The 14372-nt window shown below is 40.4% G+C and overlaps 1 pseudogene; it reads right to left on the bottom strand.

The window, feature by feature from the left end:
• LOC132129591 (torsin-1A-like) overlaps positions 1–10358 on the bottom strand; it is a 29774-nt pseudogene extending 19416 nt beyond the window's left edge.
• Between the last annotated feature and the right edge of the window lie 4014 nt (positions 10359–14372).

Consider the following 14372-nt stretch of genomic DNA (forward strand, 5'->3'; position numbering starts at 1 on the left):
GTACTCCACCATAGAGAGTTGTTGACTCCAGGAAGAAGGATTCTTGGAGACCAAACATCGCAACGTCCTCTTTAAATCTTGGTTGGCTCGCTCAGACTGTCTGTTACTTTGGGGATGATAACCTGAAGACAAGCTAACTGACGCTCCTAGCAATTTACAAAACTCCTTCCAAAATTTGGATATAAATTGAGATCCCCTGTCAGAAACCACGTCTACCGGGAAGCCGAAAGACATGATCTAGGACAGTGACCGCTGTTTCCTTGGCTGTCGGTAGTTTGGGCAAGGGAATGAAATGTGGCGCCTTCGAGAACCGGTCCACTACGGTCAAAACAACTGTCATGCCATTAGAGGGCGGGAGGGCGGTAACAAAATCTAGTGCAATGTGGGACCAGGGTCTCGAAGGGACAGACAGCGGTTGAAGGAGCCCATCAGGAGGTCGTTAGATGACTTCCCACTGGCGCAAACTGAGCAAGCCAAAACAAAATCGTGGACGTCACGAGCCATACGTGGCCACCAGAATTGTTGTTTAACCAACCCATTAGTTCGACTTATCCCTGGGTGACAAGCCACGTTACAGCAGTGACCCCACTGGACGACTTCGGACCTTAACCCCTCCGGCACAAATAAACGGTTCGGTGGACAACCGGGCGGAGGCGTTACCCCTTGTAAGGCTGTCTTGACCTTCGACTCGACCTCTCTTACGAGTGCTGAGACCACTAATTTCTCAGGTAAAATACACTCGGGAGTCACCGGGCGGGCGGAGGGATCAAAAAGACGTGATAAAGAATCGGGTTTGACATTTTGGGAACCCGGGCAATACGATAAAGTAAAATCAAAGCGACCGAAAAAAAGTGCCCACCGAGCCTGCCTGGAATTGTATCTTTTGGCAGTTCTAATGTATTCTAAATTCTTATGATCGGTCCAAACAATGAAAGGTACCCCTGAGCCTTCCAGCCAGTGACGCCACTCCTCTAAAGCTAATTTGACTTCCAACAACTCTCTGTTACCAATGTCATAATTGCGTTCAGCAGGAGATAATTGATGGGAAAAAAACGCGCAAGGATGTACCTTATCGTCCGAGACAGCACGTTGGGATAACACTGCTCCTACCCCCACCTCTGACGCGTTGACCTCCACCACGAAATGCCGTGTGGGATCAGGGGCCACAAGGATGGGAGCCGAAACGAATCGGCTTTTGAGGTTAGTGAACACAGTCTCAGCTGCGTCCGACCACCTGAACGGAGTACTGGGAGAGGTCAAGGCTGTCAGAGGTGAGGCTAGTTGGCTGAAATTGCGAATGAAACTCAGATAGAAATTGGCGAACCCCAGAAACCGCTGTAGGGCCTTACGGGAATCTGGAGATGGCCAATCTATCACAGCCTTAACTTTGTCAGGGTCCATACCTTTTCCCTCGGACGAGACATACCCTAGGAAGGGAACAGACTGTGCATGGAATACGCATTTCTCCGCCTTGACAAAAAGCCCATTCTCAAGTAACCTCTGAAGCACTCGTCTGACGTGTTGAACGTGTTCCTGAAGAGATGAAGAAAATTCAGTATGTCATCCAGGTAAACATATATAAACTGATCTACCATATCTCTCAACACATCATTAACGAGTGCTTGGAAAAACCCCTGGCGAGTTGGAGAGCCCGAACAGCATCACCAAGTATTCAAAGTGCCCTCTGGGGGTATTAAAGGCAGTTTTAAATTCATCCCCCTTCCTGATGCAGACCAAATGATAAGCATTACGTAAATCCAATTTTGTGAATACGGTTGCTCCCTGTAACCTCTCGAAAGCTGAAGACATGAGAGGTAACGGATAAGTGTTCTGTATCGTAATGTTGTTCTGCTCTCGGTAATCAATACAAGGTCGCAGAGAACCATCCCCACAAAAAAGAATCCCGCCCCCACTGGAGAAGAGGAAGGACGGATGAACCCAGATGCTAAGGAATCAGAAATTTATTTCTCCATGGCCTCCCTCTCAGGAATAGAAAGAGAGTATAACTTGCCTTTAGGCGGAGACTTACCTGGCACTAAATCTATGGCACAGTCGTAGGGACGATGCGGAGGAAGAGAAGCAGCACGGGACTTACTGAACACCTCCTTCAGGTCCAGATACTCTGCGGGCACGTTTGGCAAAACCATGTTCTCCTTCTGAAAGGCAGAAACAGGGACAACAGGACAAGCAGAAACCAGACAAGACTCATGACAACTTTCACTCCACAATGTGACTGTGTTGGAACCCCACTCCACTCGTGGATTATGTTTTATTAACCAGGGGTGACTTAACACAATGGGAGCTACAGGGGAGTCCATGAGGAAAAAGGATATGGTTTCACAATGATTGCCAGAGGTGAGCAGAGTGATGGGTTCTGTGTAGTGTGTGACGTGAGGCAGTTCCTGGCTGTTGAGTGTGGTGACATGGATGAGAAGAGACACAGGCAGGACAGGAATGTTCAGGTGACGTGCAAGGAGTGAGTCGATGAAATTACCTTCGGCTCCGGAGTCCAGAAGGGCGTGACAGTCGTGAGTGTGATTCTCCCACTGCAGTTTCACCGGATGGAGAGTCGATGATGTTGTTGAGGACTTCCCAGCGGAGATCCCACCCGATAGTAGCCTCAAGTTTACTACCGGGCTGGCTCTTTTACCGGGCAGGTGAAGATGGTATGTCCTGAGCCTCCACAGTACAGACATAGTCCTTGGGACCTCCGCCGTTCTTTCTCCCTCCGGGACAGCCGAGCTCTACCCACCTGCATGGGTTCGTGGTCGTCGACGGGACCGACCGCGTTCTCTGGACTCGAGCACCCCCTGTCCGGAGAGATGGTATTATTTGGATTGGATTTATCCGGGCATCAACTCGTAAGGCTAAGTCAATAAGACCGTTGAGTGTGGGGGGCAGCTCGAGGAGGTAGATCTTCTTTTGAACACGGTCGGCCAGCCCATGCAGGAATCGATCCCACTGCGCTGCCTCGTTCCACTGGCAAGCGGCTGTCAGGGTGCAGAACTGAATGGAGTAATCCGTGACCGAAGAGGTTCCCTGATGTAAGTCTGAGAGCTGGTGAGCGGCTTCCCTGCCGGCCGCGGCTCGATCGAATACCCTCCTCATTTCCTCCGAGAGGGAGTGGAACGAGGTGCAACACGGATGTTGATTTTCCCACACCGCCGTCCCCCATAGGGCGGCCTTGCCCGACAGTAGAGTGAGCGTGAACGCCACTTTAGATTCCTTGGTGGCGAAGGTGCGGGGCAAAGTGCATGGAACATTTATTTAGAAAAATTCTGCAGAAAGCTGGCTCACCGGAGTAGATTTCTGGCGCCGGAAGTCGCGGCTCTGGCCAGAAGTGATCCTGGGGAGTCTCCTGGGGGACAGGCGGCGCAGGCGCTGCGATAGGCGCACTGGGAGAAGTGAGCTGATGGATCTGCTGGGTGAGCTCAGACACCTGTGCCACCAGCCCTTGGATAGCGCGTCCAGTATTAGAGATGCTCTCCTGCTGCTGATCCATGCGTTTGACACTGTGGTGCATAAAGTCTGTTAGAGTGTTGGTGTTCTCTGCTTCCATGATGGTGAGAATGTTCTATGATGACTGGGTGAAGGAGGATCTGGAAACAAGTGTGAGTTAAACAGTTCAATGAATATGAAACAGACAAACAAGGGTACAACACGATGCTGGTAAGGCGACAATACAAGACGGTGGTGAGGCGGTGAGGAATCCGGATGGTGACGGTGAGAAGGCAGCGAAGAGGATGGCACAGGAACTGCGGGGAATCGAGCCGAAGGTAAGTCGTGATGCTTTGTGGAAGTGCGGAGAGTGGATGAGGTTCCGGGGGAAGACACGGACATCCAACGCAAACAACACAGAAGCAAGAGACAGAGATCAGACATGAAACAACGTTCTCACAAACACAAGACGTGAGACAAGCCAGTATATAGGGAGTGTGTAATGAGTGACAGTTGCTGCTGATGACAATTAACGGAGACGCCCACAAACTAATCAGTGCAGACGCGAAACACACAGACTTCACCACAAAGTGCAAAACCCAGAGATCACGGTCTACCAACCATGACAATTTCTAGCCCGGTGTTGTTTCGAGCCATTTGTTCCCGCTTCAGCGGCCTTCATTCAGCGCGCGGTCAAAGCCTTCAGAGAGATTTATATCAGAAGAAAGTAACGTAAGGAAGAATTTAAAGAAACATTTTGAATAAGCTATTTACCAAAGCTTAATGTTAAGTGTTGTAATGGATGTATTTGAGTGGGTTTATGTTATGTAAAAAACAATGAAGTTGCTATTGTAAATTGCAGTCTGTAAGATACGCGACATTGCAGAAAAGTTGCGTTCACAAATGTAGCCTACTGATCCAAATTCATATTAGTCTATCAGCGCAGATAAACAGTTCTGTGTTCAAATTGAGTTCAAAAGATGTCGCAAAGCACCGGAAAAAAAGTAATTACCATGAATGTGACAGAGGGAAATAGTAAAAATATATTTGAATTATTTACTAACTAGTGTTTTCTGAGTCGGTTTCTATAAGGATTAAGTTGCCTGACTCGTCATCTCCTCATTAGACGCGCCTTCTATATGGATTATGATTATATTGAGATTTTTTGTTGTTTGTTTGTTTTTATTATTTCATTAAGTAGTAATTTAAAGCTTTGTATAGATATATTTATCATGTCTGTGAGGCATGCATTCGCTGAGTTTCGGTTTATTTTTGTAAGCGCTCCTCTTCAAGACGAGATGGCAGAAAGCATGTTTATTTTCTTTATTTTATATTTCTTTATTTTATATTATTATCGCGCTGGCACCTATATGTCCCAAAAAAAGCGTGCTTTATCTTGCACTCTCCGCACAAAATATTCGTTATAGCGCACATGTATCTGGGTTTAACGTTAAAACATTGTTACATGCTTTAACTGTTTTATATCTTTCGATTTTATTTTAGACAATTCGTGATGATTTGAGAAGGCTAAACTGATCAAACATAGATCAACTCTCTCTCTCTCTCTGTGCTGGCCGCTTGTTGCTTTAAAAACAAAACGTATAGGCCTGTTTAACGATCAAAAACTTCTCCAAACATACAAAACTGAACTATTTTAATAGCTGAAACATTATAAGCTGTTTTAGGAGAATAGGGAAAAAAGACGGGCTGAACATCTTCAAGTGAGTTGCTGGGCAAACCGAAAGTTGATGCCGAATGTCCAGCACTCTTCTTCACTGCTCCGACTTCTCATTTGTAGGTTACCCTGTGTGTTATTCCCTATGTAAAAACTAAAATAAGTTGTAAAACAAAGTTGTTATTATTATTTTTTTATTAATTGTGTTCGGCATGGTGGGCAGCGTGTGATTTCATGACGTGCCGCGGGTTGAGATCCACTGGTTTAGAGCTACAGGATTTGTGGAGTAGCAGGATCCCCAAATAGATTGACAAAAGTCATAATAGGAACAAGAAATACTTCCACTACTACTTCGTTTGTGATGGTCGTTTATTTTTTTGATATTAAGACGCAATGTTTTCAGTTTATTGAGGACCTGACTTTGTCCTGTGAATGCATTGCAAGTAGAAGTTATTGCATCACTAACAGTTCCTCTCAGATGACGACAAATTTCTTCAGCCGCCCGGATAAGGAGAAGCGCTTTAATTTCACTGTCGCTTCAGTTAGATGACATTTATTTTATTTTATTAAACAGTGCGTGAATGCGTCACATTGTTATGATTGGCCCGGAGTAGACGTCTTACGTCACCGCGCTCTGAACTCGTACGTGCTCATACCGGTAATTTTCCTTCTGCGTTCACACACAGCAGAATTCCGGTATTTTATGGGTAATGTTACAACTTCTCATACCGGTAAATTGCCAGAACGAATTTACCGGTATTTTTGAAAAGATCCTGTTCACACACGATCTCTTTACGGCAATTTATCGGTAATTTTCCGGAAAAGTCTGTATGTGTGAAAGGGCTTATTGACACATTCTGCTCATCTGATTTCAGAGTCTCCAAACACTTCAGCTGACTTCTGATTCATTGGAGACAGTCTTGAGGAAAAATGCTGTCTTCATTTGTTAATATATCATAATATTCAAAGTGCAGCGTAAATTTAACTTGTTTTGTTCATGTCAGAGTTAATTTTTATAAATCTACAATGTATTTTGTTTTATTTTGAGGTGATTTATTGTATATGTTTTAATGTGTAAATATATTTTTAATGTTTTTAGGTCAGATAGCAAATGGTGCAATGTTTCCAACAGCCTATACACTCTATTTGCGTTGGCACTCCCCCGTTCCCATATTTTCATATATACAAATTCCTTTTCTGCCAGCAGGATGCGCTTTAACGGCTGCAAATCAGTGCTGAGCTCACAAACACTGCCTTGCATGCAAAATGAAATGAAAATGAAATCGAACATTTTCTAAATACAGTCGGTTTCCTTCTGAAATTCAGTGATAAAAATGCTCCCGGTTTTGATTTTGAAATGTGCAGTGCTCACGTTCATCCAATTAAGTCAAAGCCTTTTAGAAAAATCTATTTGTGGCGGTCAGTTTTGATATTGTGGGCCGCCTGCCACAAATATATCAATGTGTGGGAAACCCTGTGTTGCCATTCTTCTGGAAAACTGCTGGTGTTTAAAGAACAGTCATCAATCAGGTAACTTGAACACAGTTATTGAATACCCTTCTATTATTAAAGTTATCTTTTATTCAGTTAATAATCACTTTAACTAGCTTTTTTTCAATTATTAATGGTTTATTTTAACAAAATTTAGAAGAAACATTTCAGACTATCCAACCAATTAGCATCATAGGAAGTATATATCGCCACTTTTCTCACGTCCATTCCCAGACGACAGCAGGCCAAATATGCTTATTCTTTCTGTTATATTTACATATGTGACCTTGTGGATTGCTGTATAGGTCAGCTAACAAAATAACTGCCTGTTTTCATTACATTTGTATTATTGTGTTATGTTTCATTATTCCAACTTGTGTTTAAACAATTAAAACTGTACAATGCATTTATAGAAAGTGTTTTATTATATTTTTACAGGATCCTCTGTTCCCAGATCCAACCAATCATGTGAAGGACTCTGAAAATATGAACCCTTTGAACCACCGTTGACAGTTTCTACATGATAAATAAAAAGGACATGGCAGAAGATGATAGGGGTATTGATATTTCACTGAAATTAAATGTAATTTAATTAAATTTAGTCTGCTAGTCAGAATGATAGCTGATTAAATAAAAATATATAGTGTTTCATGTTTGTTTTGTGATAGTGTTCCATGAGTCCTTTGTCCTGAACCGTTTAATGGATCCTCCAGATCCTTCACTTTCTCAGGTTTTCCAGCATCTTTTGAATATCTGAACCCTTTCCAGCAATGAATGTATGATTTCAGATCGTTTTTTTACACTGAAGACAATTGAAAAGACTCATATACAACTATTTCAAAAGGTAAACACATTTATTGATTTTCAAGAAGGCAACACAATTTATTAAGAGACACATACATTACATTCATTATACATTTATTCACTTAGCTGACGCTTTTATCCAAAGCGACTTACAATTGCCACATATGTCAGAGGTCACACACCTCTGGAGCAACTAGGGGTTAAGTGTCTTGCTCAGGGACACATTGGTGTCTCACAGTGGATTCGAACCCGGGTCTCTCACACCAAAGACATGTGTCTTATCCACTGCGCTAGCACCACCCCATAGAATTCTAGTAATCCTGAAGACCTTGATTAGCTTCAGGTCTGTTTAATTAGGGTTGGAGCAAACTCTGCAGGACAGTGGCCCTCCAGGACTGAGCTTGCCCATCTGTGATCTAGCAGAATATACAATCTTCCGAATAAAGTGTTCCGAAGATGAACGGAGGTCTCACAGGTTTGGAACAACATGAGAGTTATTAATGACATAATTTAGATTTTTGGGTGAACTAACCCTTTAACCAGGGTTCGAAATGACTTGGGACTCTTGGGGGGTCCCCTTAAATTTTATTAATTAGCAAACAAATGTATGATCAAAAAAGAGAGAGGTAATCGAAGCTGCAAATATCTATATAAATACATCCCCGGCCCACCCATATAGACACAGAGTAAAATGAAATTCTGAAAAACTATCGATCACTTCTTCTTGCTTTACTACTCCTTCCAATACTTCCCAAAAACAATTTCACCTGATGATTTGAGTAGCTCTTTTTGTAAAGTTCTAGGATGATTGGGGTAATTTTGTAGGGCAGGCCTAGTGCCTCTGCATAGAAAATAATACAAAAAAAGTACATGCATATATAAATGCAATAGAACAAAAATACATGTGAAATAAAGCAGTGCTTTTGGTTTTTCAGGTAAATTTACTGTATTAAGTAACAGAAATCGAATAATCAAATGTAAAATAACACTGCATTGAATGTATACATTAAATATGATTCATATACTTAATACAGTTCATCTTTAGCTACAAAAGTGTATTTTCTTTTTCTGTTTTGTTGTTTGATTAACTTTGGTGACACAAACAGCTGCAGGTATATTGGGTTGCTGTCCCTTTAAGATGAATGCATGTATCTAATACCGGGAATAATGACACGCATCCGTTTTCTTTCTCTGACTGCGTTTACGGGGAAACTCGTTTAGACGGGCACTTTGACTTCTTTTTTCGAACACATCGTTCTTTTTTTCCGTTCAATCACCGATAAGAAAGACAAGGGAATTCGGTGTTCACGAACTTCTGTCTGCGACTGTGTGGCTCTGTGCGCCGACAGACAGACCAGTCTACATTTGGATGTTTAACATCAATATATAGCCTACAGATACAGCAAAGACAACGTCGGCAGTATTGACGGCAAAATAGACTACAGCATATTTCGTTCTGTATTCACAGGAAGTTTTTTAAAGCAGAATTTGATGCAGTTGCAGATATCATAGAGAGTAAAAGAAACACTAGGCGGGAGGCGCCGAGAAGCGTGCTGTTTTTGCATCCCTGATATCTACAATTTCCCCCAACAACAGCCATGTTGTCACATAAGCACAATTTACACTAGAAAAAAAGTCGGTGATCTTTTACTTTTCCTCTTTTTCTCTCCATGTGCAGGATGCTAAATTAAGAAAAATAATATTAGTTTTCTAGATTGCTTACCAAGCTCTCATGTGCATTCATGCTCAAATCACATTCATTTTAATCAACTCACCGACTTGAATTAAGTCCTGGTTATCTTTCGTAATCACTGACTGGACAAGTAACGTTAGGTTGTTCAGCTAGCTTTGAATAACTAGTCTAGCTGCTTGGTCTGCTGTTAGCTGGCAGATCTTGGCTTCATACACATAAGTCACAGCCAGCAAGAAACGTTGACAAACGTAGCCTACTCTTCTACATTACACTGGGTATCTAATGCAACTTTTGATAAAGGAACTCGAACTCCTAATATTTTACTATAAGCAATTATGGAGATATAAACACAATCGAAGCACTTAAAGGATTTTTATTCAGGATTTCACTCTTTATGATGTCTCTTTTTGCCGCGTTCATCTAGTACGTGTCCGCGGGAGCATCACAACAATCTGTGACGCTGTATAGGAACTCACTCGGCTGCCTCGCGCTAGAAAAATCAATTAATTACCGTTATAAAAACACAACGTCACTAAAACCTATAATTTTCACAATCATGTTTAATGTTAAAATATATTTGTCGGGGACCCCCCAAAATCCAAAAATGAATTCTTGTGGGGGGTCCCTAATGACTTATGGAGGGTCCGGGATTTGCATTTTAACCTTTTGTACATTATCGTTATCCCTTTTACAGTTAAATCGAATTATACAATTAAAAATACAATGTAGTTGTGCTTGTTGGAAAGTTATTCGACAATCTATCTGTTTGGGGGGAAAAAATGACATTTGAACCGTAAACTCATAAATTTTATCATCAGAACAAGTATTAAGCAGGTTTACTCACGTTTTGAATCAAAAGGCAGCAAGTCATCCCGTTCAAAATATGTGTAAACCACAGATGCAGCAGCCACGAACATATCCAGAAAACCTGAAGATAATGTTATATTAGATACCAGCAATAAAACTATTACAAAATGCCGCGCTTTCATTGTGAAAGCAAATCATACAGGTATATTTCAGTCTTGATTTCGAGGATGAGTAAAACTGCACAAATGCTTATCTCTCTACAGCTTGTATCTATAGCCCTTAGTCTACATATTTACTGACAATGACGTTAAGAAACACGCTTTTCTGGTTTCCTTGTTTTCAGTAGGCTATGTTCAGCTGCTGTAACCATGACCACTACAGTATTTTTTTACATTAATAAATTACACATTAGGCTTTTTACTATGACCTGGGTGATAATAATATTGAACTTCATGAAATCTTAAATTATATAAAAATGTGTTATGGACGAGCCTCCATTTTGTTGCTCCAAAAGGCCAAAACAAAGAAAGGGTCACACACGTATATCGAACTCAAGATATGTTAACAAAATAGGAAATGAAACAAACTAGTGCTAATGTAAACAATGACCATTAGTAAAGTCAGTGGTGTAATGTAAAGTCCATGCATGCAAATGTAACAAAGGGAAAGTTAAGAATGACAAACGCAAACAATATGAATCAAAAGGGGACACCAAAAGAGTAATGGCTCATTTTAAAGGATGCAACTATAAGGAAGCCAGGTGCATGATACCCTCTTATGGAATTATCCATCTGCCAAATATGAGGGGTTGGGCATAGCACACCTGATCATTACAACATTGAGCTCACATTGTGTATGAACTGTTTATGAAAAATCTTTCTTTGTTCTGTATTTTGTGTATTCTTTATGTGCTGTTCTGTTTTTGTCATTCAACTCTTCTCTGGTTTACTAGCCTTTTATGCTGTTTTACTGTGAAGAGGAAGTGGCATTGCACAATATCATTTTATAAGGTTCCACAAATTAAGTTTGACAGTCACATCAAGCGTCCATATGTGACGAGTTGGGAGTGAGAACGTGTTGGATAGGGTGAGGCTTTATGAAGCCAGGTTCTTCCACATTCTCCTGACTTGTGAGTCAAGTATCATCCAACTTCTCATGGTTTCTTTTTAGAAACCAGTAGTAATTAGAAAACAAAAAAACAATGCATCCCAGTTTTGTTTCTACTCACAGCTCCTTAAACTGAAAATAGATCCCTGTTAAAAAAATGTATGTTAAAGGAAAATCAAATGTAATATTTTAAGAAACCATTTTTTAAAACAACACTATATATAGGTCTTTTCATTGAAGCTGTTTCGAGATATCATGATGTTTGTTACAGGTAGATGTGCAAATAAAACAACTTATAAACATAAATATAAAAAAAATACATTTCAGCTTTTACTCACATTTAGAATCAAAAGACAGATAATCTGTCTAAATCCTTATTTTAGCAAATTAATGTCATGTACAAATGCTGAACCATTTTTTTAAAACCCAGAATAGACATCATTTAGCCAACTCAAATCTGATGATGATGATGATATATTAGACACCAGAAATAAAACTGTAAAGAAATACAACAATTTCATCATGATAGCTTCTTATTTCACTATAACTAGGACTAGCCTTCGCTCCCACCGAAATTTGCAGCGAGCAGATTGGCCTAAGGCAGTGAACAGCCTTCAGTTTCTTGTTCTTCGAAGAGTGGAAAGACATTTTGATCTCTGTTTATGGAATGCCAGAGCTGCCAATTTTAAAAATAAATAAATACATAAATAAATATACAAATAAATGTAAATAAGAATAAATAAATACATAAATATATAAATAAATATACATAGAAAAGCAAAAAAACGAAAATAAATAATTATTTATACATTTATTTCCATATTTATGTATTTATTTATTTTTTTCCATATTTATTTATTTATTCTTTTATTTATTTATACATTTATTAATTTCTACATTTATTTATTTCTTCATTTATTTCTTCCTACATTTCTTCCTGCGTAGGGTAATGAGGAGGGCGTGGTTTACCTCAGACATAGCAATCGAGCTCAGAGTAAGCGAAGGCGAAGGGTTGAGGCCACAGTGACGCCTATTGTGTGGCGAAATACAATTAGTATAGCTCACTGACGTTGATACGGTCTGTGACTGCGAGGTATATGGTCAAAATCCTAAATCTTACTGTGTGACATGGATAGGCTACTCTTTATTCCGGACATGGCCGTAGAACATCGTTTGGTCTGGATTTGTAAAATGTCCTGGGCTAACAAACATGAAACAGGGACTATGCAGTGCTTAATTTGTAAATTGCGAGGTCCCGGAACAAAGCGGGGTAACGGATGCCGGATGCATGTGATTACAGGAGGGAGAGGTGACGGAGCACTTGCGCAATCACATTGGTCAGCAGTTTAAGTGATTGACTGCATGCATCAGTTGCTTTTAGGGTCTGTATGTTCATGAATAACATGGAAATGCCATGCAATTTTAAAACAACAATTTCCAGGCCTAAAAACGTTTTGAAAAAGTTGTGGAATTTTATTTTACAAATCTCTGTATAATAGAGTCCTAAATTTCGGTGGGGGACTTTGTAGCTATGCCGCATGGTTTTAATAATTCTCGCAGCTTTCAAGTTTATAATGAGGAAAATTCCTGCATTTATTCAACATAGCTTGTAGGTTTGAATAATAAAATTAATCCACACAAAATGTAAGATTAAATAATTCATTCGAAACCAGTCTTCGAATCCATGAACTCTCTCGCGCGCTTCTCATCAGCGCATCTCGCCTGCACAGTGACCTGCAGCACGCGCCGACACAAGACTTCACTCGCATCTCGGGACAGCTGACAGAACAGTCACTTGACTAATCGGGTCATTGTTGCATTGTCACAAAAATGTATAATTTGCACACATTTTTAAGTAAAGCCATGGTACTCACGCGCTCCGAAGGCTGTATTATGTGCCCTCACAGTCACATCCAAAGGTCACGCGTATAAAGCTGCCTCACGAGTAGCCTATTATATGAGTTATTTTTCGTAGTTTGTTGAGCTTAAGCAATCAAATACACACAATATGATATCTGTTGTGGGTGTTGAAAAACAAAACAATTTCATGGCACACTCTATAGGCTACTTAAACACATGGGGAAAAATAAAGAAAAGGGGAAAAAATCAATAATTAAACAACACTGAGTCGTCAGTGTTGGTATTGTATCGGACACTTGCACTTAACATGAGGCTATATGAAAAACAAGCTCAAATGGAGTAAACAGGTTTTTGCTGGCGAAAAGGAGATCGCATCTGAGGCAAGTGCATCGCATTATATGCTTTCATCAACTCTTACAGGTTATATAACATTTATTGTTGCTATATGAGCGATTTGTTTTTCTTGTTGTTTAATTCACTTGGCCAAAATCTCATGATATAAACGATTAAGCGCTTATGCACAGGACATTTAAAACGTACAAAAGTAGGCTATATTGGCTTGCGAAAAACCAGTCTTCAAACACACAAAAACATTAGCCTTTACAGACATAGTGTTTGAGTAAAGAAAATAAATAATAATAACGAATTATAATAGAGATATGAATTTTGGATAGTTTTTCACAGCACATCTGGCTATTCTCTGTCTGCCATATGGAAACGTCGTCCCTGGAGGAGGGGGATCTGCCAAAATGAGGTGCCGGATCGGATTTCGGAGGTGCCGGATCCGGCGTGTTGCGGCACAAATTAAGCCCTGGGACTCTGAGACTGAAGCGCTTGATATTTTCCATTTTTCGGTCAGAACTCACGGAAAGGAAGCAGGGCAGATTTAGGCTACAGTGAAGTTGACGCAAGCATACCGACCAATGCTTTTGAACATTTTTTTATTCTATTAAGCAGTGGCAATCTTTAGCCTACCTCCATAAACTCATGTCCAGGGGCAACCTTATTAAATGTATGAACGTCACGTTAATCCACATCGATAAATTCAGTTAGAGGATAAGACTGTAGGGCAGTTAGCCTACCACTAAAATCCAACCAGAGCTTCATCAGAGCCATCAATACAGAAGAGATCTTAATGCATTTACACAGCAATTAGCCTACAAGTGCATAGAAATATTATGAAGTGTTTTACATTTTGAAGACATAAATATGACATGATGGAATCAATGAAGTGATAGGCCTACGTTTAATATGAAACTAAAACAGACACCAGGTGGCAGAAAGACACTGTCTTAATGCATGCGTTCAATCCACTCGTTTGATTCCTTAAAATACACCGAATCAAAAACAACTCGACGTGTTGAAGCGGATCAGCTTTGGATTTGTTTCTGATCATTTCTATTTAGGCCTATGCATTATTTAAATAATAATAATAATAATAATAATAATAATAAATAAATGACCAAATGTTCAAAAAGTTGGCAGAGAGGGGTCATG

The sequence above is a fragment of the Carassius carassius genome, chromosome 46 (genome assembly GCF_963082965.1).
Source record: "Carassius carassius chromosome 46, fCarCar2.1, whole genome shotgun sequence".
Lineage (NCBI taxonomy): Eukaryota > Metazoa > Chordata > Actinopteri > Cypriniformes > Cyprinidae > Carassius > Carassius carassius.